The sequence below is a fragment of the Aulonocara stuartgranti genome (genome assembly GCF_965226115.1).
Source record: "Aulonocara stuartgranti genome assembly, chromosome: 13".
In the NCBI taxonomy this organism is placed as follows: domain Eukaryota; kingdom Metazoa; phylum Chordata; class Actinopteri; order Cichliformes; family Cichlidae; genus Aulonocara; species Aulonocara stuartgranti.
In genome coordinates this window covers 23,004,954-23,030,995 of record NC_138949.1, presented here as the reverse complement: position 1 = coordinate 23,030,995, position 26,042 = coordinate 23,004,954, and the positions used below count along the sequence as shown (strand labels likewise).

The window sequence follows — 26,042 nt, the reverse complement described above, 5'->3', positions numbered from 1 at the left end:
TAATCTGCGATGCCTGGCTGAATTTCACCCTGAGGTGATCCGTGGACACAGGAGATTAAGAGTTTTGTAGTCTCATGTGTGTGAACCTAAAAAGAGCTTCTGTATTATAATCGTGTGACTTCCAAACCAGAGAAAATAGCTAATGTGATAGAAACAAACTGGTCCCAAAACACATCAGTAAAACCAGCAGCGTGTCTCTTAATGGGATTTGCATGTACAACACGTTCTGCAATTGTGCAATTTTCTTTCTATTAATCCCAAGCTAGCAAAATATTTTTGACATGGTCTATCAAAATTTAATGACACCCTTTCCAAAACCAGCCATCCCACAGTGCCAACAGCGTCTTAACTTTTTTTTTTTTTACTTGATCTTGCACCTCTGAACACATGGCAAGTGCAAGGTGTCATGTTGATTCAAGCGACTGCCCTGAATGAAAAGAAAGTGGAAAATTCATTTAGCTCAAGTTTGAGTGAGCAATGTATCACATTTATGATGAATGATTATGAGTGTTTGAGTTTTTCTTTAGGTTTCAGATTTCTTCAGAAGTAGCTTTCCGCATGTGCTTTGAAAAAGTCCCGCGGTTTCACAAACCAGTGCTGCTTTTAAATTCTTCTTCATGAGTGTCTGACTGTTTTGGAATACTTGAAGAGATGTCATGGTTGGCGTCGGATGTGTGCGCAAATCCATTTTGCTCCATCACTGGCTCGCCATTTGCTTACACTGAGCATAACGAACCATTAATTCGCCGCTGTCACTTGCCGCTCACAGTCGCTCAAAGCAAAATTAACTCTTGATCCAGCAGAGCGAGGAAGGAACAAACGCCGCTGTCATTCTAAACAGCAAACTGTGAATCAGTTTATGTTGCGTTAATAAGGTTGTTACGCTGTTCTCTCTAATGCGTTTTGTTTTGATTGTATTTTGCATTTTTGTAATTTTATTGCCTCTCATTATTCCCAACATTGTATTTATCTGTGCTGCAGGTATTTTCAGACTTTGAACAACAAACGATTCTCTCTCCTGGTGGGTGATAGTGCTTCATTTTTATTTACCTATTTTTTAAACAAAGCATTCCCTAAAACACCGAACACCCTACATGTTATAGAGCAGCTACCACATAGATATTTGTATCTAAGAGATTACTTCTATTTGTGTTTGGGGGTAAGAGGGTTTTTGTGCCTCAGCGAAGTCAAAAGAAAATCAAGATTTGAATTCTATTTTTGCAACTAAGACAAAGAATGCAGAAACGTGTGAACAATTACTTAAAAAATTGAAACTATAATTCAAATAACTGAAAGTAATTGATAAATGGCTAAAATGCTTAGCTTTTGCTAAAGCAGGATAAGCAGAGGTGAAAAATTCAAAATGGTAAAAATCTGCAGCTGACTCCAAAAACAAGTCAAGACTGCGATGTAAACCATCATGTTTACAGCCTGGAACAATGTTAGTTTCTATAGCTAATTTATCCTCTTTAATAAACTGTACAGTGGGGGATATTTTTAATGACTTGCCCATTCAAATTCATTAAGGGCTCCAGTTTTTAATATTAGCATTTTAAAGCCTGAATCATGAAATAATTTAAAATCCTTTGTGCACTTTATTTAGTTTTTTTTTTTTTTTTTTTGGTGGAGGGGTGGGGAAAGAAGTCATGGTATTGGCCATATATTAACTATAATACATTTAGCTTTGAAGGGTTAGAGATGTGGTCACTTTGATTGATAGATGGATTCCAGCATGGGTGGTTGTAGCCTGCAGCTGTGCCTCGTGCTTTGCCTTAGCTAATTCAAGTCACTGAAATAGACTTCTCTGTGGTGTTGGTGCTTTCTGGAAAATTTCTAATGCAGTTATCTGGCAAATAATTGCTCCTGCCTGTCGTTAATTGTATTGTATTGCATTTGCGCAACAGCTTTTATTAGTGACATTCTAGTATTTAATTAGTATGTTACATAGCACCATTTAGTAGTTATATTTGCCCTGTGTGATGCACTCATATGGTCAGTGTGTAGTTTGTTAACCACATTAGTTGATAACTTGAGCGGGTAGAGCTCTACCCTCTCATCCATATATGGTCACTTTTAGCTCCAAAAATTCAACATTACAGAGCCAAGTTTTTATCATCCGGCCTTTAAAATCGGACTGGTAATGTCATGTTTGCTTTATACAGTCTATGGTTTAGCCAAACCAACTGCGTAAAGAATAAATCCAGATTTGTACAAACTGCACATCAAAGACAGAAATATCCAGATTAGCTGTTAATCAAATGCCACTGGATCAAAAAAAGTGTCTTTATCAAAATAATCTGATTGATATTTTTTCCTTTGAGACTGCCTGACTGGAGCACTGGAGCAAAATCATTACCTGTCCATCTATGGAGAAGTTTTGGCTGTCATAACTAGAGACGCAATGGTCAGCCGATCATGCTCACGTATGTCTCGTTATGAGCCGGTCCCTTTCAGTGGTGCAGGTGCAGCCACAAGCCAACAGCCTCAGTAGGAGCCTCGTTATGAGCAGTCAAGAAAAAGAGGACAAAGTTGTTGTTCTGTTATCTGGTGATGTCATAAACATACTAGAAAATAATGCCATGCCTTTTACTATTCAGGACTATTATAAAGTTGTGTTTTACAGTTTATTACATTTTTATTACCTTTTTTATTCCGTTTCTTATTTTATTTTAAGTCCTCTCTTTCTCCCTCTGCACAGCATTTTATTGGATCTTCACTTTAAACGCTCCGAAAATAAAGCTCAGATCTCTTTTCTGTTATAGCTCAATTTCACTATGAAGATCTTGGGGGTCCCCATTACTGTTTATGACTTACTGTTTGTGCAGCATTAAAAGGTCAAACTGGACAAATAACTTGTGAAAAAACAAACAAATGGCCTAAAGATGCTTTTTTCCCATGATTTCTAAATGCAAGGTAAACATATCATTCTCTCTGAAGTGACTTCTTGCACACACAAACACTTCTCGGCATTATACATGCTTAGTTATGGCCTAACATATTAAAAAGTCACCCAGTAAGTCTCACAGATGTATGAGAACAGAGTATATTTTTTTGTGTGTGTGCTTGTGGGAGACACTGAGTGCGCTCTGATTAAACGGATCAAGGGGGCCAGATTTAACAGTGTGTTTCTCCTGATGTTGCGGCACCGGCCTCTTAACCACATTTTTCACCTCTTTCCTTTATTTAGGTATTTATTTATTTATTTATTTCATGACACTCCACAGGAAGTATTTCATGACTATCACTGGTACAGAAAGATGAATATTAGAAATAGCCTTTGTCTGATGGATGACCATCTTCATTTGAAATCCTAGAATATCCTTTTGTTGGTACTGGCGATGGAACAATGCAGTTAAATTCCTTTGTGCATGAATAATTCTTTTTGTGCCTTTCGGGACATTGTAATATAGCCCTCTTTCTCAAACAGTTGTGAGCTAAATGGAATTGGAATGAAGCACAGTGTTTGGGAGTCAGTGTTCTCCCATTTCTGATGACCGATGGCAGAAGAGAGATGAAAAGCCTAATGTAAAAAGCCGTGCCTCTGCTTCTTTTCCTCCCCACCTCCTCTACTCTCTGCTTTCCTCCCTTCTCACCTAAGCTGCAGTGGATCTTTTCAGTGTCATAAAAGAATGCAGATGGGTCTGCCAGTCCTGTTCATATACACAGCAAATAGATGGGGAAAACATGCAGCCACATATTCCGCCTCTTCTTCTCCCTGCCATTCATTCCATCCTCATCCTTATTTCCATTCCCTCTTTTTTCCCACCTTCTTTCTAAGTTATGGTAGTGTACTTCATCAGGGAAGTACCAACAACCCACACAGTTTTGGCTGATTGAGCATGCTAAGAGCTTTGAGCTTTGGGGATTCTGAATTCTTTTATGCTTTATCTTTGTGGTATTTGTGATGATGAAGCCCTGGATGGTGGCTGGATGAATGGGTTTAAGAATTTCACTCTGTGCAGCAAGGATACCCATCATTTGTCAAGCAAGCTGCATTCCGCTATCCATCAAAGGCAATGCTATCCATTAACTTGAATGTCGGTGAAAAGTTTACTTGTACACCAGCTGGATGCTATACATTCTGAGTCAGTCATAAACAGAAAATTGGTTTGTTCTTTGGACATTTTGCTACCAAACTCTAGGATTTTCTTTTTTCCTTCTCTGTAGTTAAATTGACCAGATTTTATATTTAAAAAAAATCGACTTTTTAGGTCTGTGTTGCTCAGTTAGTGGTCCCATTTGGACTAATAGTTACATTTATTTTTTCCCTGTATCCTTCACACCTCTGTGCCTCACGCCTCCTCTTATGCTGTCAGCACACATTCACAGTATTTCTAATTGAGTTTTTGGACAGCCTGCCCGGTCTCAAACGCTCCACAAGAGATAAAAGAAATTTTGCATTACAACATCAAAGGGTCACCCCCCCCCTCCCCCCCACTCCCCATCACATAGACACACAGCCTCATCCCATTCCACTCCGACACTCACCAAAACATGTTAAGATCAAATGAACATCTAAGGTCATAGCAGCTACTAAGGGTTAATGATGTGGAGACCGGGATTGGATTTTTTAATTCACACTCTGGGCAGATAAATACCCTCAACCCATGCGAGTCCCATCCTTCCATGACTCATACACTTTGCAAACAGCCTGTTTATTTAAAGTGCTTAATATGAATACATTTGCCTGTAATTTGACTTGGCTTGGGTTAGACCTGTCATTATCTGACACTGTCTACATCGCCAGGATCAATAGGCTGTTAATAGGAGCACATCTAAATTCATGGCATAATGGCATGAATTATCCTCTAGTACAGAGGCTTAGTTCAAGTTAGAGGTAATTCACAGTGAAGTGGCACATTCCTGAAATAATTTTATTTTTTTTCTCCTTTTTATCAGTTCTAAATCTCTTAATGTAGTAGGATTTTTCTTTACTTGGTATAACTCTTACATGGGTTTTCTTCAGTATGCTGCTTTATAACTTATATAGAGAGCCAGAGGTTTTAATCCACTGACCCTGAATGATAGGATTCATCTAAATAAACACTTGAAAGTGCAGGTTTCTCTGTGTATTTGTTAGTTTCAGTTCAAAGGGATAGTCATTAATGGTTTTTTTCTGTATTAGACTTGCCATTCAGCATAGAAGCTTTATCAGCCCAGCAGGTATTTCAGGGTATTTCAAAACCTATTTACTGCATGTGAAATCAGCTATGGTTTCAGTATATGTAACTTTGCTGAAAAACCTGTCTCAAAAGCAAAGGCCAAAGAAAATTCCAAGTACCCTGTGGAGTAAACAAACATACATTGTTATTCATCAAAACGTTTGTTTGTGTATTCACTATCGCCACTGCAGAGCTGATTGTTTGTGCATTTTAAACACAAACACAATGTATGTCTCTTTTGCTTGCTACGACCACAAGCCAGTACTAAGCCTGTAAAAACAAGGAGGGGCCTGCTCGAGATCTGGTGATTTTAAAAATTAGATCGATCAGCTGATTCTTTTTCTTCTTTCAAACACACAAAACATAAACAGATTTTCCTAGCATTATTTTTGTTTTATTGTCAGTAGAGCCCAATATGTTGGCCGATATTAGCTATTAGGGCTGCACGATTTTGCATAAAATGAGAATCATGATTTTTTTTGGCTTAGAATTGAGATCACGATTCTCTCACGATTTTCTTTTCCAATATAAATATTTATTGCACTTATTAACTGCACATCAACTTCGTAACAGTTGCGACAGAACATAAAAACAATAAATAAACATAACAAAACAATAAATGTCTCACATTTTGTCCTTGAAGCAAAATGTTGTACTGCTTGTAATTCCACCTCCACCGTTGCTCGACACTGCGTGTATAGAACAGGTAGTGCAACATTTGAAAAATAGTTGCGGGATGGCACTGTGTAGCGTTTGTCTAGGGCAGGGGTGCCCAATCCCGGTCCTCGAGAGCTACCGTCCTGCAGCTTTTAGATGCATCCCTACTCCAACACAGCTGAATCAAATGGTTTGATTACCTCTTCAGCATGCCATCGTGTTTGGCAAAGGCCTGATAACAAGCCATTCATTTGATTCAGCTGTGTTGGAGTAGGGATGCATCTAAAAGCTGCAGGATAGTAGCTCTCGAGGACTGGGATTGGGCAGCCCTGGTCTAGGGTGTTGACCGCAGTATCATTTTCATACATCCCTCGCTTTGCACAGTGTTGATGGGAGCCATATCTTTGGTCAGGTGATAAGTGATAGCCTCTGTAATTTCTTTGTGCCTGCGGGAGTTCGACGGGTATAGGGAAGCGCTGTTCCCGTTATTGATGTTTGGGTGGTTGACCGGGACGGATTTTCTCCTGTCACTTTCTTGGCCTTACAGCTTCGTCTCTCCGTTTTTTCCCCTGCCAGCTGGCTTCTGTATCACGTGGTATAAGGCTCCGCCCTTGTCATTTGCTGAGCAGGAAGAGTGAGCGCTTGTTTTCATGCAGATTATGTCCCGGATCAAAATGCGGTACAATCGTCATCTTTTTTTCTTTAAAAAAAATAAATAAATCGTTGTCATTTGGAAATGAGATCACACATAAGTATGAATTGAGATCGCGATTTTCTAACGATTAATTGTGCAGCCCTATTAGCTATGCACTGCTATATCAGTATCGGCATTTATAAAAGCCCACAAATTAAAATTTAAAAAGTAGAGACAGGAGAAACACCCTTCAACTGTGTTATGAGTGTTGATGTTGGATAATTTGTCCACTAGAGGGCACTCTCCAACTTCACTGTTGGTAATATGAGTTTGGAACGTTACAAACACAACAACCAGCTGATATATAAGCAAATAATCCGCAATATATTTCTTAAGGAAATCTGTTTGTGTTGTTTGGGACTGACAGAAACAATTATTGGCAGATATATCAAAATATCGGCATTGATAATAAAAATCCTTTATCGGTCGTAACAGTAACTCATGGCAAGTCGCAGATTACCCCTTTATGCTGGTTGTTGTGTTTATACATGTAGCATTAAATGATATGCATTATGCTGTTATTATGCTGATCCCAATGTATTGACATATAGTTAATACTGGCATAGTGGTGAAATTCGCAGTGGTTTTTTTTTTACTTTACTTTTTATTATTCTTAAAGCGAAAATGTGCCAGTCCAAACATCACAAATGCTTAAGTCTTGTTGTCTTTTGACATGAGAGTGTGTGGCAGCTTTCCTTTTGAGATTTCGTGGTACTGACCTTTGAGTTTATATTTGGATCACAGATTGTGCCTCTAAAGAGCTTAACTGTCTCACATTCATGCGGTTTTTTGGAAGGTCGCAAAGACCTGTTCTGCCATCACTGCTGATTAATCTGAAAACAAAAATTGAATGACTCTTAAATCAGTCTAAAAATTGGCTCTGACGGTGTAGATATTGTCTCGGTGTGGACCACTTCAGAGAGAAGAAGATTTAACAAACGTGCGAGAGTGAGAATGCCTTGGCAAATTTTCAAGGCCTTGTTCAATGTCTTGTTTCCTGGAAGCAATACACAGCAAATATCTATCATGCAGACAATTTGCAATATTTTTAACTTCACGAAGCAGATCACATGCAATGTGTTCAAAATGTGTCACTGACAGAAAAGCAAACGCCACAGTTGAAAGTTTTACTTTTTGCTCTCAGTGAATGAAGTGAAACCAATTTAGATCTCAGGTTTAAGTTCTCTGATTTCAACGTGGAATCTCTTTATTCTCTTCCAAGCTTTTAAAAGTTATGTCCCGTAGTTCATTTTATCTGCCCTTTATTTCATGCTGTTTGCTCTCAGTTCTCAGTCTCTCTGCCTCATTTTCATTTCCAACCCTCAACTCTTTCCTTCCTTTAAAGCCTCATGGGCTTTATAGTGGCTGCTTCTCTTCCATCTGTTTCCCAATCAATTTGTTCTCATTTCCTGCCAATTGGTCCACCTCCATGGGCTAAGGCTCATTTAACAGGAAGCATCGCATGTTGAGATCATCAGCTGTAGTTATGGTGATCAGCCTGTGGACCTTTTGCCGTCAGGGAAGCTTGCCTGGATTTTAGCCATTTGTTTGAAGTTTTGAATGTAGCCCTTTACAAGACCACTGTATGTGTTCGCGTGAGGACATGACAGTGTTTAAGCAGATGGTTCACAATTTCACTCATTTTAACAGTGTGAAATTTTAATGAAGAAAACATTGTGCCTGTGGTCAGGCTGCTGTCAAGGTTTCTGTGGTTTGACATAGGAACCTTTTTGCTTGTTAGCCCGATTTAACAATCTGTTATTTGTTTGATGTGTCATGGAAAGACAACTGACAGAAGACTGCCAATCATATTTATGTTCAGCGTGTGTAAAACAAAACTTCCTCACAGTGCTGTGAATTTGACTCCCTTTTAGTTTATTGCAGCTTTCTTAAACGCGGATATCTATTATCACTATCATGCATTTTTTTTAAAGACTGCCACAACGGCGCCTCTCTAATCTCTTTAGGCATTAATGTCTCACCCATACAGTATTACTGTTGGGGCTGCTGCTGTCCTTCACAAAGCCAATCTGGAATTCGTGTGCTTCTCTGAGCACAGAAAACAGAAGGCTTACAAAAAAATCCTCATTGTCCTCACTGATATGTCAGAAAGATTTTCTTTTTCTTCCCCTCTCATAAATTTTAAAGCAAGCTTTAGCTCACAAAGTGGTGACTGAGTGTTGATCGGGAGAAGGCAGAGCAGCTCTGCTGGCCAGCCAGCTGCACACATATTAAACTTGTAACTATGAGTTTCAGAAGACACTGAGGAAAAGTGTGTGGAATGTGTGCAGTCTGCATAGTCCAGTTAAGGTCTTATTATTTTGGTTAAGCCGTTTTCAGCCGTCTTTGATGGCCTACAAATTAGTTTTCCAGTTCATATGCATAAACCAATTAACAGATGATCCGTGTCCACCTTTGTGGCATGACAGCTCTTTTAACTTAGGAGTATTGTCCTTGCAGTAGCTCATCTACCCCACATTTAAATCCCAGTGCATTTTAAATATTATAAAGTGGACTTTTTAGGAAGATAAACATCTATACTATGCTTATACTAGCACACACTATATACCATGTGTATGTTGTCTATCATCTTTATGGCAAGCTAAGACAACCTTAATGTGGTTTAATGACATTACCGCTGTATATAATACACAATACAGAGCTGTAGTGTCTGTCTGCTGCTCATGAAGTAGCCAGTCTTATCAGTGGGAGCAGATGGAGAGCGTCCAAGTGAGAGGCTCAGTCTGGCTCCATGTATGTCATAAGTAAGAGGATGACCTTGGCTGAATCTCAACTGCAGTTCAACCATAAGAAACAGACTGTTTCTTTCTGTCTTTCTGTGGATGTCTATGTTTCTGCCACTCTCACAGGCACATTCATACAAACTGCTTTGCTCCTACACATTCCCATATGCAGTGTTACAGCTGAAGACAATATATACTCCTCCATACATTTATAACACGCTCACTGAGGCTCTTGCAGACCCTTGCATGCAGAAACTGAGTCATTTGTAGCATTTATCGCAGTAGAGTAAACATTTTTTTTTCTTTAGTGAAGTTTGAACCCTATTTTCTATCATGTCCCAGCAAAACTTGAGGCTCTTAAATTAACCCAACACTGACTATTTGACTTAAATATAAATCCTAAAACACATTAATCAAGGGCAGTTTTACTAGGGCCTGTGCAGTTGTTCTCACTTTTCTGCTCTCATAGTTTAGGATAAACATTCAGTGAAAAGTGATATGAATGGATTTTTGGCCAATAAAATTGAAGAGGGCTGCTTGTAGATTTATATTGGACCAAAGCTGGGTGAGATAAGAGGCTCAGTTTTGGAAAAAGAGAGATATGAGACTTTGAGGGGGGGGGGGGGGGCTGCTACTATAGGTATTAACCTAACCCAACTACTGCATGTCTTTGTACTGTGGGAGGAAGTAACTAAGTAACTGAAAAGAATGGTGGAGTTGAGCGAAATTCAGGACTTTCTTGCTGCGAGGCAACAGTGCTAAACACCACCCCAAACACTTATCTGCTGGCTAAAATCACAGCTCTGATACTGTAGCATGGACATATAGTACTGATACTATAGTACTCTAATACTTGGGAGATAAAAATGAATTGACATGTCTGGGTTTGTAATTACATTTTCTCACATAATTTTTTGGACAATATGCGGTGAACTTTTGATTGCTGACTGCTGCACATGTTTTCTTGCAACTGTTTAACGAAATGCACGTCAACTTTGTATTTTCAAGCTCATATATTTCTCGTGTTTGAATCGTGAACTAATGCTAAGTCGGTTACATTTTTTTTTTAACCAGCTGGAGCAACACAACAAGACCAGAGAGCAGAGATCAGGAAAAATGTTGTCAGGTTTTTTTATTCTAATGATTAATGCCTGCGCCTGGTGTATGAATGCTCAATCTCCAATACAACATGAGCTTCTTTTCAAAGGGCCCACAGTTGCATTTTGAACATGAACGATTCAGTTTCCTCCTTCAGAACAGTTTTAATTCAAACTATGAACTAAAACTTATATAATTACTTGACCTTTTATCTGTTACTTTAAAGCAGTGCCCTTCACATGTACCGTATAAAACATCTCTGTAACAGAGTACTAATGAGCTATTGTACGTCGACATTCTCATATCTGGATAATTACCATTTCACATTATTGTGGGAAAAGCCCCCTCATTCATTGGGTATTTCTTATAAACTGAGACTCAGATCAAGTCTTGTTACAGATTTAAAGTGGAAACTTGAAAATGGTAATTGTCTCGTTCGGTCTCACTTGAGAACGCCTCTGCAGACTCTGCTAAACTGTGAAGCAGATAGGCCAAGCACGGTCATTGGTATTAGGATGAAATACTCCATGTTGTTAAAATGTCTCATTTTAAATCCTACAAAACAGTTGTTCATTTGTATTTAAATTTGCCTGTTTTCACTTTAGTGCTCATGCAGCCACTGAAAATGTCAGTGTTACTAAAAAAAGAAGTCACTGTAGAGAGTCGTCCTTGCTTAGAAATGTCATGCAACTTCCCATTAGAAAGGAAATATTTCCTCGATTGACCTTTGAGGTGTAATTTGTATGTAACACGAAAATGAGACCGGTATGCTCATTTATTTCACAATGCTGGAGGTGTTTGTGAATTGTTTGAATATTAGTATCAAGCCCGTGCCTTGGCCTTCTTCCTCTCCGTAACCCTTTTTCATTTACTCATCCAAGCCAGCTATGACTTCCGTTTTTAATAAATGTTTTTTCAGTGTGGGAACCGCTCCATTACTTCTGATTATTTGTAATGGCAAGCTCATTCTTTTATAGTACATTCACTTGAAGACTGTTTTAATGAGCTCTCAGAAGGTCTGCTTCCTTAGCCTGTGGCTAGATCCAGTTATGTACAGCAAGCAACTCTACTAGACCAAGACTATATAAGGCATGAACACTTCCCTAGACATGAAGACATGCCATTCTTCCCTTTGACAGATATTATCCAGTGGGGAATGGTAGCCACACAATTTGAGTAGATCCTTGATTGTAACATATTGCATAAATAAAACATAAAGAAATATTTTAGCATTGCAGGGGATGTCAAGCTATTTTGGAGGGCAATATGAGCTATTTGGCTGCGTTATATGCTTAGTTACAGAATAAAGACATTTGGCTTTATTTTTAAAGCTGAAATGTTTAATTTCTGGAGACAAATACTGGTCATTTGTGACCGAACTGAAATTAATATTACAGACTATCCACCTGTTAATGATTGACCTTCAGATGAAAAGCTACAAGACGTGCTATACGTGTTTCACTTCCTAATTTGGACACGTGTGTTTTTAACACATTATCTTGTTTCCTGTCCTTATTTCTGCCCCCTGCTCCCTGTCTGCCTTCCAGACGCCATGATCCGGCTGGAGGAGGATAATCGTGCACCCCCAGTACACAGCATGGACACCAAAAGGCACTCTGCTGAAAGGTGACCTCCAGGAATTTCACCTCCACAAATTATTTGGTGAGTTAAAGGTGAGAGAATCTCCTGTTGGCCCATGACACCATCTTCCCCCCGTGTTAGCTGACCTGCTGCTTAATGCAAAAGTTTGTTTTAGACATTTAAATGAAGTCCTCTAAAACAGAAGACATAAAAAAATTGTACAGTTTTGTATTTACTACCTTTTTAGGAAAAAAGCTCAGCATGGATTTATGGTTTTTTTTGTTGATTTTTTTTCTAGCACCATAAAGCGCTGATTGAATGAGCTATGCTTACAATTGTTCCTTTTGGTCTGCAAAAAAGGTTTAAGTGCAAAAAAAATGTCATTTCCCAATTAAAATTGTATATTTTTCTTTTATGACTAAATCTGTTTTTTCTTTTAGTATCATTTAGAAAAAGAGACACAATGCAGGTTGTATTAGTGTGTGTGAGCACTCCTCCTGCAGCTCTTTCCTCCCCCTGAGCGTTTTAAGTCCTTCTGAGCAAATGAGCATAGCCATATGGCTTATACTTATTCTTTTGGCAGCCCTCTACTCAACCCATTTCACCAGTGGTCTCACTTCCTGTGTGAACTTATTATACAGTTAGGTCTATAATTTGTTGAACAGAGACAGAATTTTTGTAGTTTTGCCTCTGTACACTAGTGTTTAGCCGTTAGCTTTAATTCAGGGGGTTTTACAAAAAAGACCTGCATTCACTGTTTATTCATTAGAGCCACTTTATGCATAGTCTCCTGTTTTTAGAGGCTCAAAACTAACTAACTGTCACTATGCTTTGGGTCATTATCACTATTTGCACTGTGAAATGCTGTCTGATCAGTTTTGCAACATTTGTCTGAATCTGAGGAGAGAGTATAGCCCTCTACACTCCAAGATTCATCCTGCTGCTTCTATCAATAGTAACAGCATTAATAGACACTAGTGACCCGCTTCCACTGGCAGCCATACATGCCCATGCCATAACATTGCCTCGATTATGTTTGACAGATATTGTGGTATGCTTTGGATCACAAGCAGTTTGTGTCTTCCTCGATCTCTTCCCTTCATTCTGGTACAAGTTAATCTGCCCAGAGATTTCTTTTCAGAAATGTCTTTCTTTTCCTTGAGTATAACCAGTGGTTTGCTGCTTGTTGTAAACTCTGTATTTACATTCACGAAGGTGCCTCTTTATTGCTCACTCTGACAAGGACGTTCCTACTTCCCCTGGAGTTCCCCTTCCCTTTGACTTGATTAGATGTTGTAAATTTGTTTTACTTAACCATAAAATAATTCTGTTATTTTCTACTGTGGTTGCCTTCTTTGGTTTTTTGGGCTTTTTGGTATTGCGGAGTTGGCCAGTGCGTTCATTCTTTTTAAGAATTTACCAAGTTATTGATTTGGCTATGCCTAAAATTTTTGGTATTTATCTGATTTGTTTAAATTTGTTGTCGTTTTTTTTCTTTCAGCCTAATGAAGGCCTTCCTCACTTGCACCAACATCTACTTGGGACTCATATTTAAAATTGTAGTGATAAAATATAAAAGGCAATTCTGAAAATGGGCCACTATGTACAGGGAGTGCAGAATTATTAGGCAAGTTGTATTTTTGAGGAATAATTTTATTATTGAACAACAACCATGTTCTCAATGAACCCAAAAAACTCATTAATATCAAAGCTGAATGTTTTTGGAAGTAGTTTTTAGTTTGTTTTTAGTTTTAGCTATTTTAGGGGGATATCTGTGTGTGCAGGTGACTAATATTGTGCATAATTATTAGGCAACTTAACAAAAAACAAATATAGGTTCAAGGTTCAAGGTTCTTTATTTGTCACATGCATAGTTATACAAGTATAACACACAGTGAAATGTAGCCTGACACGCTCCTCGACATGTGCAAAAAAATTGGTGTGTGTGTGTGTGTGTGTGTGTGTAGAGGAAGAACATTATATATATATATATATATATATATATATATATATATATATATTAGTGCTGTCAATAGATTAAAAAAAATTAACTAACTAATCTCACAATTTTCTGTTATTAATTGCGATTAATCTCAATTACTTTATTAATAGCCTGGCTCCAATTACATTTTTTTATTCTTTATATTTTAAGTAATTATCGTTGTTCACCGAAGTCCAGTGGTCTCCGGTGAGAGCGACATTCCTTACTTGCACAAGCTTGCTGGACTGCTGAGCCCTCTGGTCCCCATACAAAGTGTGCAGTCTCGACACAATGGTTCCTCTCGAGGGCAGATTGTAACACTCATCTCCTGATGCAGCACGAATGACTTCTCTCAGTCCATCATCTTCTACTATGCTAACTGGTCGGCAGTTTTTAGCTATCCAAACAACCAAGGAATTGGTTACCTTTTCTCTCACATTTTTTGTTATTCGTCCACAAGCACCATACTCCTGAAGCGTAGACTGGCGAGGTCCCGTAGAGGTGGATTCAGTTGGGTGTTTTGCTCTCAGGTGATACGCCAGTGATGAACTGCTTCTGTGGTACTTGCATTCAGCGTTGCAAATTGTGCATCTTACTCTCGTTTTGTCCAACAAGCCATCAGGCAACTTCTTAAAGAGAAACTTTCCACCCAAAAGTCCGCCCTCGTCCATGCTTGCGTGTGTTAGCTAGTGTTAGCTAGATAGTAGCATGGTGTCACTTCTTCTTCTTCTTCTAATCATTTCTGTCAGGCCAAACGCCAGCATAGCACACTGTTGCCCCCTCCTCCAGAGGTGCTCATGAATTTAAAAGTCTTAGATTACAGGAAATTAATAAAAAAACAAAATCAGCGTTAAATTTTTTTAATGCATTAAACATTTCGCGTTGATCTTAACAATTAACGCGATAATTTTGACAGCACTAATATATATATATATATATATATATATATATATATATATATATATATATATATTATATACATTGGGTGAATGTGCAGTAGTAGCAGCAAGCAGGTGAATTCTGTGAGAGGGCGGGTGTGTGTGTTTAGGGCACGGATGGCTTGGGGATAGAAGCTCCTCTTGAGTCTCTCTGTCCTTGCCCGGAAGATGCGGAACCTTCTACCAGATTGCAGAAGTTGGAACAGTTTGTTGCCAGGATGGGACGGGTCCTTCAGTATCTGCGCTGCTCTAGTCCGGCATCTCCTGGTGTAGGTGTCCTGAAGCGGGGGGAGAGCAATCCTGCAGCAGCGTTCTGCTGTACGGATCACTCTCTGGAGAGCTTTTTGGTCCTTCACACAGCTGTTCCCAAACCACGATGTCATGTTCTGTGTGAGGATGCTCTCCACAGCACCTGTATAGAAAATCCTGAGGATCTTTGGAGAGACCCTGAACTTCCTCAGTTGTCGTAGGTGATACAGGCGCTGCCTAGCCTTATATATACCCATTTCAATTATTTATTTTTACCAGTGAAACCAATATAACATCTCCACATTCACAAATATACATTTCTGACATTCAAAAACAAAACAAAAACAAATCAGCGACCAATATAGCCACCTTTCTTTGCAAGGACACTCAAAAGCCTGCCATCCATGGATTCTGTCAGTGTTTTGATCTGTTCACCATCAACATTGCGTGCAGCAGCAACCACAGCCTCCCAGACACTGTTCAGAGAGGTGTACTGTTTTCCCTCCTTGTAAATCTCACATTTGATGATGGACCACAGGTTCTCAATGGGGTTCAGATCAGGTGAACAAGGTGGCCATGTCATTAGTTTTTCTTCTTTTATACCCTTTCTTGCCAGCCACGCTGTGGAGTACTTGGACGCGTGTGATGGAGCATTGTCCTGCATGAAAATCATGTTTTTCTTGAAGGATGCAGACTTCTTCCTGTACCACTGCTTGAAGAAGGTGTCTTCCAGAAACTGGCAGTAGGACTGGGAGTTGAGCTCCAGTACTCCACCTCCACCTTGCTGGTGTCTGAGTCGGACTGGAGCTCTCTGCCCTTTACCAATCCAGCCACGGGCCCATCCATCTGGCCCATCAAGACTCACTCTCATTTCATCAGTCCATAAAACCTTAGAAAAACCAGTCTTGAGATATTTCTTGGCCCAGTCTTGACATTTCAGCTTGTGTGTCTTGTTCAGTGGTGGTCGTCTTTCAGCCTTTCTTACTTTGGCTCCAGTGATGTTGCAGCTCTGAAATATGGTCAAACTGGTGGCAAGTGGCATCTTGGCAGCTGCACGCTTGACTTTTCTCAGTTCATGGGCAGTTATTTTGCACCTTGGTTTTTCCACACGCTTCTTGCGACCCTGTTGACTATTTTGAATGAAACGCTTGATTGTTCGATGATCACGCTTCAGAAGCTTTGCAATTTTGAGACTGCTGCATCCCTCTGCAAGATATCTCACTATTTTTGACTTTTCTGAGCCTGTCAAGTCCTTCTTTTGACCCATTTTGCCAAAGGAAAGGACATTGCCTAATAATTATGCACACCTGATATAGGGTGTTGATGTCATTAGACCACACCCCTTCTCATTACAGAGATGCACATCACCTAATATGCTTAATTGGTAGTAGGCTTTCGAGCCTATACAGCTTGGAGTAAGACAACATGCATGAAGAGGATGATGTGGACAAAATACTCATTTGCCTAATAATTCTGCACTCCCTGTATAACATTTTTTCCAATTCCTAAACAGCTGCAGAAGTTTTGTAAAACATCTTGAATTAAAGCTGGAAGGTTGCACTTCAATCACATCTTAGTGGTTTGATTTAAAACCCATGTGTGGTGGTGTACAGAGGCTCATAGCTGACTATGAGAATGTTACAGTACCATGCTGATGGTAGAATTTAGCTCAAAGCATCATTTCCACAAAGTACAGCCCCCCACATCTGCTACTTGAGTTCTTATTTTCTAGTTTATCAAAAGTGTCACCTCTTGTAGATTTTAGTTAAAAGAAATCATGTGTGCAGATGACTTCTCATGAGGTAAAGGGGTATAATGAAGTGGTAGGAGAACTCTTTCTTCCAGTCAATCAAAACAGCATGATCCGGTATTATCCTGCAAGCCTGCCTGGGAAGGCTCTGATTAGTCCTGCCTGAGGAGCTACATTAATATGAGTCTAATAGCCATGGATAAAACTGACTTTAATTCCTGAACAGTTAATAAAAATGCAATTAAAACACTTTGAATAAAAGCTGAAAGTCGTCACTTCGATCACATCTGGATTGTGTGCGATTTAAAGTCAACTGTTGTGGCGTACAAAGGCGGAACTACAAAAACCGAGCCTTTCCTGGGTAAATTATTATTCATGCACTCAGCTAATTCAATCTGAAAAGACCTGTGATTGGCTGAAGTCTCCTGTCACAGCCTAGACCTTCAAAAACCTGAAAGCCGATCCCATTATCTTTCTCAGACCAACTGCATTGCAATACAATATAAGGTCATAATGAATTTTTAAATCCTAGTGACACCAAATTTTATTACCAACCAGTTACTAACAATCATGCAATTCATTAAAACATTTAAACTTACCAGCTTTGTTGCTAAATGTTTTCAGCTGCTGATTAAAACACAGTTGGTGCTTGTTAATAGGATCAATATATTTTTGGTTTTGGCATTTTTGTGGGCTATTATAACAACTATGACAAGATGATTATTCAAAACTATTTGTCCAAATTTGAAAAAATATATCTAATCGTTGAAATCTCTGTAGACTACTAAATTTAAACTACCCATGTAAAAATGATGGTGAAGTGCGCTTGATCTTAATTTAGATGCACAATCAAGACACTTTGCTTTTGTGAAGGCCCATGTAGGGTAGCAGTCCTCAGTGGCAGTTGCTCAACATCTGTAAGTTATTATCTGCAAAAACAAAATATCAGCACACACAAGACAGTAAAAAATAATCAGCTGTAATAATAATGACATTTAGCAGATGACAACAACCACAATGCAAAAACACAAATGCTGCTACCAATACTTAGATGTACAATAATAAATGTGATGCTTAATAATGTGCAATGTGAATAGGCAGCATTGCTTGGGAAAAGCAGTATGCGTGTGATTTAATTGGATCAAGATTTGCTTTTAAAAAAAGAACCCCAAAAATATTGTTAAAGGCAAAGTACAAGTGTCACAAAGAGGGCGACAGGCTGTCACTTGACAAATGAAATGAATATTTGTGTTGGATTCATAAGTGGAGAGGCTGGTATTTCGGTTGTGTGGTCTCAAGTTACATTAGTGATAATTATTTCTGTTATTTATTCTTTGCTAATAGCAAACACTTCTGCAAAAAAATGCTAAGGAAGTAGCATTTTAGGTAGGTCGCATTATAATAATAAGCTTGTTCGGTCTTCATGTTGAAGTATCAGTAGTGCAAGATATTGATCCCCAAGTTGCTCCTGGTGTGTGTGTGTGTCACAATAAAAAAGTGCTGTATAAAAGTGTAAACGGGGGTTGTAGTCGAAAGCCTATTGCTCAGAGTAAAAAACATGCTATATAAGTACCAGTTCCTTTATCATCAGTGTATTATTTTAACTATGTATGTGCTGCTTTAACTATTCACTGACTTCAAACTGGTGATAAAACCTTTGAATTACAGTAGCTTGTGACCTGACATTAGAAAAGATCTTGAGTAAGTCTTGTTGTTTTGTAAATAAAGACAAAAAATTAAAAAAGAATATGATAAAAAAACTATAAAAGTAATGAAGTCCAACCCCTGAGTATAAATTACATAGGGATGATAGGTTGTGATAATATTATTTATTTGGTGCATAGTGCTGCAGAACTTTTTCTGATAAAATATAACCTCATCTTCTCCTGAAAATTTTGCATCAAATGATGTAGCCTTGGGTGAGGTTGACTCTTAATGGAAATCTGGTCTCTCACTGAAGCAATGATTGATATCAGACTTGCATTCATTTGACAGTAGATACCTCAGGCTACAATCCATGCAATCGCTATAAGTGAAATAAACACAGACAAAAAACACCCCAAAAAACATGAAAAATCAAGCAAACATTAAAAAAAGCATTAATTGGCCAAAGGCAAGGCTCATTTATCACTAATGAAATGGTGCATGCATGCAGTGTAAATGCTATGAAGAGTTCAGTGGGTTTACAGTGGGTTTGTCACCAAGCAGCACATCTATGAGGGTGGTTCCAAGAGCAAATGTGGTTAAAAGCACTCAAGCACTGGATAGGATTCAGTCAGCGTGCATTTAATTTGGGTTTGGAGTAACAGGAGGCATGGACGTGGTTATACAAGAGATATGGACAAACACATTTGTGACTGTGTAGGAAGGCACAGATAAACCATTTCTGTCACCTCATTTCTTAGAATATCATTACCTGTCTAAAGTAATGTGTTTGTCTCAGTTTGTTTCATTTCATCCATCTCAGCCATTTGTCTCTTTGTTAGATTTTATTGGACATGCACAATCTATGGTGGCAGATTGTAATCACTATGGTTTAAAGTGCTTTGAGTTTTGTTTATCCAAAACTAGTAATTTAAAAGGTCACTGGGGGATTAAAAAAAAAAAGCTTCATTGAAATTCAAGAAAGCTTCAGATATGTACCCTATACTAACTGGTCACCTGACAAAATCAGTTTTCTAGCAAAAGAATTTACAAAAGTTGGATTGTTTCATTGTTTTTAACTTTATTCGCAGGCAATGTCCTTTGTCATAAGACCTGAGCAGTAATTATTGCTTCACCAATATATGCTCTACAAGAAATCCTTAAGATAAATGACAGAACATATTAAATAATTAATTCGTAATTATTTAATATGTAATAAATGAATTATTTGGTTATTTCTGTTTGTTGTATAGCATATCAATCAATTATCTTTACGAAAATGTACCATTGATTCCATTTTTGAAGCCACACTATATATATTTATTTCGTTTCTGGCGTAATCTATCCACCATGTGTTGTTGCATATCCTAACTTGATCTGGGGAACTGATGAAGCATTTGTGAGAACAAAAGGTGAATTATAGTTAGGGAAACCATTCCATTGGGACTTCATTAGCTAGTGGGCTCTGTACTACAATACTTCAAACATTATAAAAACCTATTTGGTATTCAGCTGCAGTTCTCAGGGGCTCGTATTTGCAATTAAATAATAATCTCTCACTAAGTTAAGAGTTAGGAAATCTCTAATAACACACACACACACACACACACACACACACACACACACACACACACACACACACACACACACACACACACACACACACACACTTGTGCTAAACTCTGTCCACACAAAGATTTGATGATACTTGGCGACAGTAGGATTAGGGCATTTTGAAACACTGTAGTGATTGTTGTTTTCACTTTGCTTGAAAACTCTTTATCTCTGGCAAATGAGGAGCCCATTTTTCCTTAACAGTGTATCTGTGTATATAAATGCAAATGATGCCATCCAAGTGGATGGAATTCAATTTAAATAATGATCTGATACATTTCAAAGTGCTGTTTTTGAAATTGGCTCTCTTGGGACCGGACAGCTTGGAAAGGACTTCGCCAGCCTTTTTGTCCCCAACACTGAAAGTCAAATACCAATCACATCACTGGAGAAACACAATAACTCTGCTAAATCATGTTGCAACAGAAGCATGGAAACTGCTTTTTTAATTTCTACTATTTACCTGTCACTTTGTATATATGCACTGGAATACTTACTCTGCATTTTTATGTTCAATTAAATTTTCAGTTGTATTTATACAACGCCAAATCACAACAACAGTCGCCTCAAGGCGCTTTATATTGTAAGGTAGACCCTACAATAATACATACAGAGAAAAACCCAACAATCATGTGACCCCCTATGAGCAAGCACTTTGGAAAAAGTGTGAAGGAAAAACTCAGTTTTAACAGGAAGAAACCTCCGGCAGAACCAGGCTCAGGGAGGGGCAGCTATCTGCGGTGACTGGTAGCGGAAAGCGAAGGAAGAGCCCGAGAGGTCTATTAACGCATAGTGAGTGAGAAAGGTAACTGAAAAAGATGTTATTATTAATTAATCAGAACGTATTAAACCAGACCACAATATAGTAAAAACAAGAAAGCAAACATAAAAACCCAACACATATTTGGGTTATATGTATTGTCTGCTTTAGAGGACACTGAGATGGAGTGTCCCTGTTGGTATGAGGTGAAGCCCCAGGGGACAGATTAAAGAAGCTGGCATGGTACATAAGCAAAGGCTTAGAGGTGCATGTTGAGCCTGAGTGCTGTATCATTCCCAGTTAAGTGTACTACAGCAGAGTGATTGGCTTCTTTTTTTTGGATGCATGTGATGTTTTTTTTTATCTCCTATTATGTTTATTGCCTAACCCTAACCCAGTAACTCATCCACTGAGGTTTTAGTCAATTATGGCACCTAGCATGGTTTCCAGCCATATTGCATAACCCTTTAGCCAAGTCCCATTCCTGCACTTTACCACTTCATTCACTGATTGCTTTGTCCAAATCCAGCTTTGGCTCCAATTACTGCCTCTTTCTGTCAATATGTTTGCCCCACAGAGATTTGTGATTTCAGTGTAGTGTTTTTTTCTATTTCAAAAAGATCTCAAGTCTTATGCCTTCAATAATCTTGTAAACCTGTTTAGAAGCTGTTTGGCTGGTTATTATGATTTTCAGGCACTTTTTCCATTAGATAAAAAGATTTCATTATCACCTTCTTGTTACCCTAAGCCTTATATTACTTGTCTTACAGCTATACTCTCGCTCAGTACATTTGATGGAGGTACAGTAGTGTGCAAAAAGGCTCGAGCCACCTCTAATTTCTTTGCCTTCTGGCTTCCAAATAGCCAGATATTCTTGTGTTTCTCGGACGGTCTTTTGAAGTTTCTCTTTAGACATCGGGTGCTTTTTCAGTTAATTTCTATTCAGTCCTTCTACGTGACCTTTTTCAGAAGAATGCTGTTTTTAACTGTTTTTGTTGAGCCACTTATCAGTGGTCATTAAGAACACACAACACCGTCCATTCGAGTATAAAAAAAGACATAACTCAAGATATGGACCAGTGGTGAGTCTGCACGTAACATGCAGCATTTTTTACTGAGAGTATAAAATGTGTTCTAAAATTAAAAGAGCATTCTCAAAGATGAAAATGGCATATTTCAGCATGGTGTATATTGGCAAGTGAAGAACAAAAGAAGAAGGACCAGGCCTAGAAACTAGAACTTTTAGTAGCAGGTGAACAGTATTTGAAAGTTATGTCCTTCATAAAAAAAATACAAAAGACCTGCCACAGGACCTAAGAGATCCATCTGAGCCCTCTATTGATCGATCAACTGTTAGCCAAAGCCTCCACGGAAATGGTCTCAGTGCAAGGATGACTGTCAAGAACTCTTTCTTCAGAAAGGGAAACTGAGAGAAAATGCCGAGGATGGCCAAATTACACAAGAAGTGGACTGGAAATCAGTGGCAATGGATCTTATAAAGTAATGAATCCAAATTAGAAATTTTTGTTCAAACCTTTGTACAGTGGAGGTGAGGAGAGAGATACAACAGTAAGTCTCTACAGCCATCTGTAAAACACAGTGGAAGCTCTGTAATGGTTTTGGCTGAATTTCAGCCAGTGGTGTTGGGAATCATTTCAAGATACCAGGAATGATTAACACAGAAAAATACAGTCATATTTTAAACCAACGGGCAATACCATCTGGAAAGCATCTGATTGGCAACAGCTTCATTTATCAGCTTGACAATGATACTAAACACACTGTCATTGCAGTAAATCAAGACTGGATAAAAAACACACACACAATCAAACACTATTTGTCATGGACTGGCCTCCCAAGAGCCTGGACCTAAACATTATCTAGGAAATTTAAGGATAATTTTGACTGAGAAAGGAAAAAAGGGCAGCCAACATCCAAAGAAGAGCGTCCTTCAAGTATGAAGTTTAATACAAAGTGTCACAGCTGTCCTCACAGTTTTCCTTTCCAATACCCACCAGCTTTCTGTGAAAGTCTGAGCTATTTTATGTGCGTCTTTTACTTTTTGAAAAATGTTTCTTATCTCCTGTACTGACTAGACTAGAAAAGGAAACATACCAAAACGACACTTTTATCTGAACATGCCTGTGAAGGTTCTCAGTCATCCAGGTCATCGTAGTCAAAGGAGCTTGCAAAGAAAAGCGTCTGGACTTCTTTAAGTTACTTGAAGACGTTTCACCTCTCATCCGAGAAGCTTCTTCAGTTCTAAGGTCAAATGGTGGAGAGTCCCAGATATAAACCTAGTGGGAGTATCCCCCCACAGAGGGGTAAAAGGACCCCCTGATGATCCTCTAATCGCCTGAGCCAAGGTGTGAAACTGGGCGTGGGTCCCAATCAGCCAGAGTTTCGGGTGTGTTCATTGTGAAACCTGGCCCCACCTTATCATGCGAATTCCTGAGATCAGATGGCCCAGGATGTGAGTGGGCGTTAAGGCGTCTGGGAAGGGATCTCAAAACTGGATTATAGATGGCAGAGAGTTGGTGTCGTAAACCACCGCCTCTGTTCAAAGATGGTCGCTCACAGTGGACATAGATGGCTTCTTTCACTCCTCTTTCAAACCATCTGTCCTCTCTGTCCAAAATGTGAACATTGGCATCCTCGAAAGAGTGTCCTTTATCCTTAAGATGCAGATGGACTGCTGAGTCTTGTCCTGTGGAGGTGGCTCTTCTATGTTGTGCCATGCGCTTGTGAAGTGGCTGTTTGGTCTCTCCAGTGTAGAGGTCTGGGCATTCCTTGCTGCACTGTACAGCATACACCACATTTATATCTGAGACTCTCCACCATTTGACCTTAGAACTGAAGAAGCTTCTCAGATGAGAGGTGAAACGTCTTCAAGTAACTTAAAGAAGTCCAGACGCTTTTCTTTGCAAGCTCCTTTGACTTTTATCTGAACAATCTTGAACTTTAGTGTGGAAGAAATGTCCCTTGCATGCTCCTAGTATTTGGTCAGCTGTAGTTATTTGTTACTGCAGCACATGTAGTTTGTAATAAAATAATGGATATAATATATTAAAAAGTCTGAGGATCAGTTTTAAGAAGGTTTTCATCAGTATTTAAATACCTTTTTGTGAGGTATATAAGTTTTGGTTAATTGACAGCAGCACAGCTGTCCTCTTTTCTTTTGTCATATCCACCCACTCTTTTTTCTGCCCATTCTGTCAAAATTAAAGGGGAAACAGTACAAGTATTATCAAACTGAATGAAACTTGAGAAATTTTTTATAAGGTGATTTCTTTTTCAGAAACTCCTTGTCCTGTTTTCCCCTTGTTCTCTTTACACAAAGCTTAAAGCCTTTATGATTCTTCCCATTTCAGTAGCCAGAGCACACAGACTCCCGTACCTACTGGAGACAGTGTCCAGATGTATCTCTCTATCATTTCTCCTGTGGCACAAGTATATTTTTATGCACACACAGCAACCATTTTAAAAGCAGTTTAAAGGGCACTTGTACTGGGTGAGAATTACTTCATTCACATTGGAAGTGGTTTTAACAGTAAAAACTACTGAGTGGAACAGGGCAATACAGTTTGTTGATGCACACTGCCGGAATGTATTTGGGAGACGAAAAAGGTGAGTTTCTGAGTTTCAATTAGATTTTCCTTCTTAATCAATTTGGATTATTTTTTCTAACCAAGTGTTTATCTTCATTAATATCAGAGGTCAAAGTGGAATCTGGCAGATAGGTGAATCCAATCCAATGTAGCAGTGCAGCGTGCAGAAAATATTAACCTTACCTAAGCTTTAAATTTCCCAGTTACCATATGTAAGTTAGCTGTCAATACCTTTGAAAATAATCTCTCATCTTCCTCTTTTGTCTTTCATATTTTTCTCTCTGTCTTTGTGAGTGAACTTGTCACACTTGTCATTGGTACAGAGGCTGCATTTCTATCTTGTAAACTGCACAGAAACCAATTGTGTTTAGTGTTAAGCTGTTTGAAACATTTGAAACATTACCTGGCAATTGTAAATTACAAATGCTACGCAGAACCCTGAACTAGATGGTCTAAAATTCCATTACCACAATTTTATTGGCATCTGTAGCATGAACACACCACAGTGATGAAAATAAAATAAAGGATGTGTTGATGGTACCGTATAAGCCCAGCTGTGGGATGACATTATTTTCTTAGTACTGAGTAAGCTTCTCCGTGACGTCAGCTGGAAGCAACACCAGACTGCAACATAAGAGAGATTAACTCACTTGACAATATTAAGCATTACACTTTGTCCTCTGTTTCCCTAATTATAGTGATGGTCTTTACAGATGCTATGCCTGCTGGGATGTGTACAGTATGTGACCTGGCGATGTATGTTTGATCATGTCTTAGATTTCTGCTGCTAGATCAGTACAACTGCCAAGTAAGCATAAGTGTTATTACCAGCAACACAACAGCATGGAATCACACCTACTTCAACAACCTGACCTTTTGGTTGGTTATTCAACCATTTCAGTCCAGATATTTTTCATCTCCCAGCATGCTCTCATCCCAGGGTGACAAATACTGCTATTTTGTCGTATGCTGCTGGTATCAAAGAGATATGCACATCCATTTGTGTTGGTGCCTTGAAACACTGGCAATGTAAGACGCCAAGGATAATGATCATCTTTGAGCGAGCAAGTCCAAATTAGGAGGCTGTAGCAGCAGCAGTGAAGTAAGTTACAGGTTTGTCATCCAGGACACTTGTGGTTCATGTCGTGTTTTTGAGCTTTATGTTTCTCACTAGGCTGTCTAGGCAGTAAAATCTACAAATATGGGACTTCGGATCATTAAAAGTGCAAAAATGCAGCTTTTTAAATGGGATGCAAAGGAGTCGTTTGCCAAGATCTCTTTGTGATAGTTTTGGAGTGAAACTCCCTGTTGCCTTAAACCAGGCACCAGCGACTGTGATAACAACAGTGTTTGACTCAATGTGAATGGAAATGGGCTGCTGTGTGTAAGCTATGCATAAATGAAAAAAGTAGGATCCATAATTTATATTTGTGCTTGAGTTTATATTTCTTTGTAATCCACTTGTCTTCATAACTTTTTTGGCAAAAAAAGAAGGAAATAACTGAGCAGGTTTCAAACAGCAATGTTTCTTATCGGTCCAAATATGAACTTCCAGCATCTCT

General features: G+C 38.8%; 1 protein-coding gene across 1 annotated transcript in view; it reads left to right on the top strand.

Annotated features, from left to right (window-relative positions):
* chrm3a (cholinergic receptor, muscarinic 3a) overlaps nucleotides 1-26,042 on the top strand; it is an 81,425-nt gene that overhangs the window by 13,080 nt on the left and 42,303 nt on the right. Inside the window, exon 2 of the mRNA XM_082556791.1 lies at nucleotides 11,903-12,017. The gene's annotated coding sequence lies outside the window, so the exon portion shown is untranslated. The remainder of the gene's footprint in view (nucleotides 1-11,902; nucleotides 12,018-26,042) is intronic.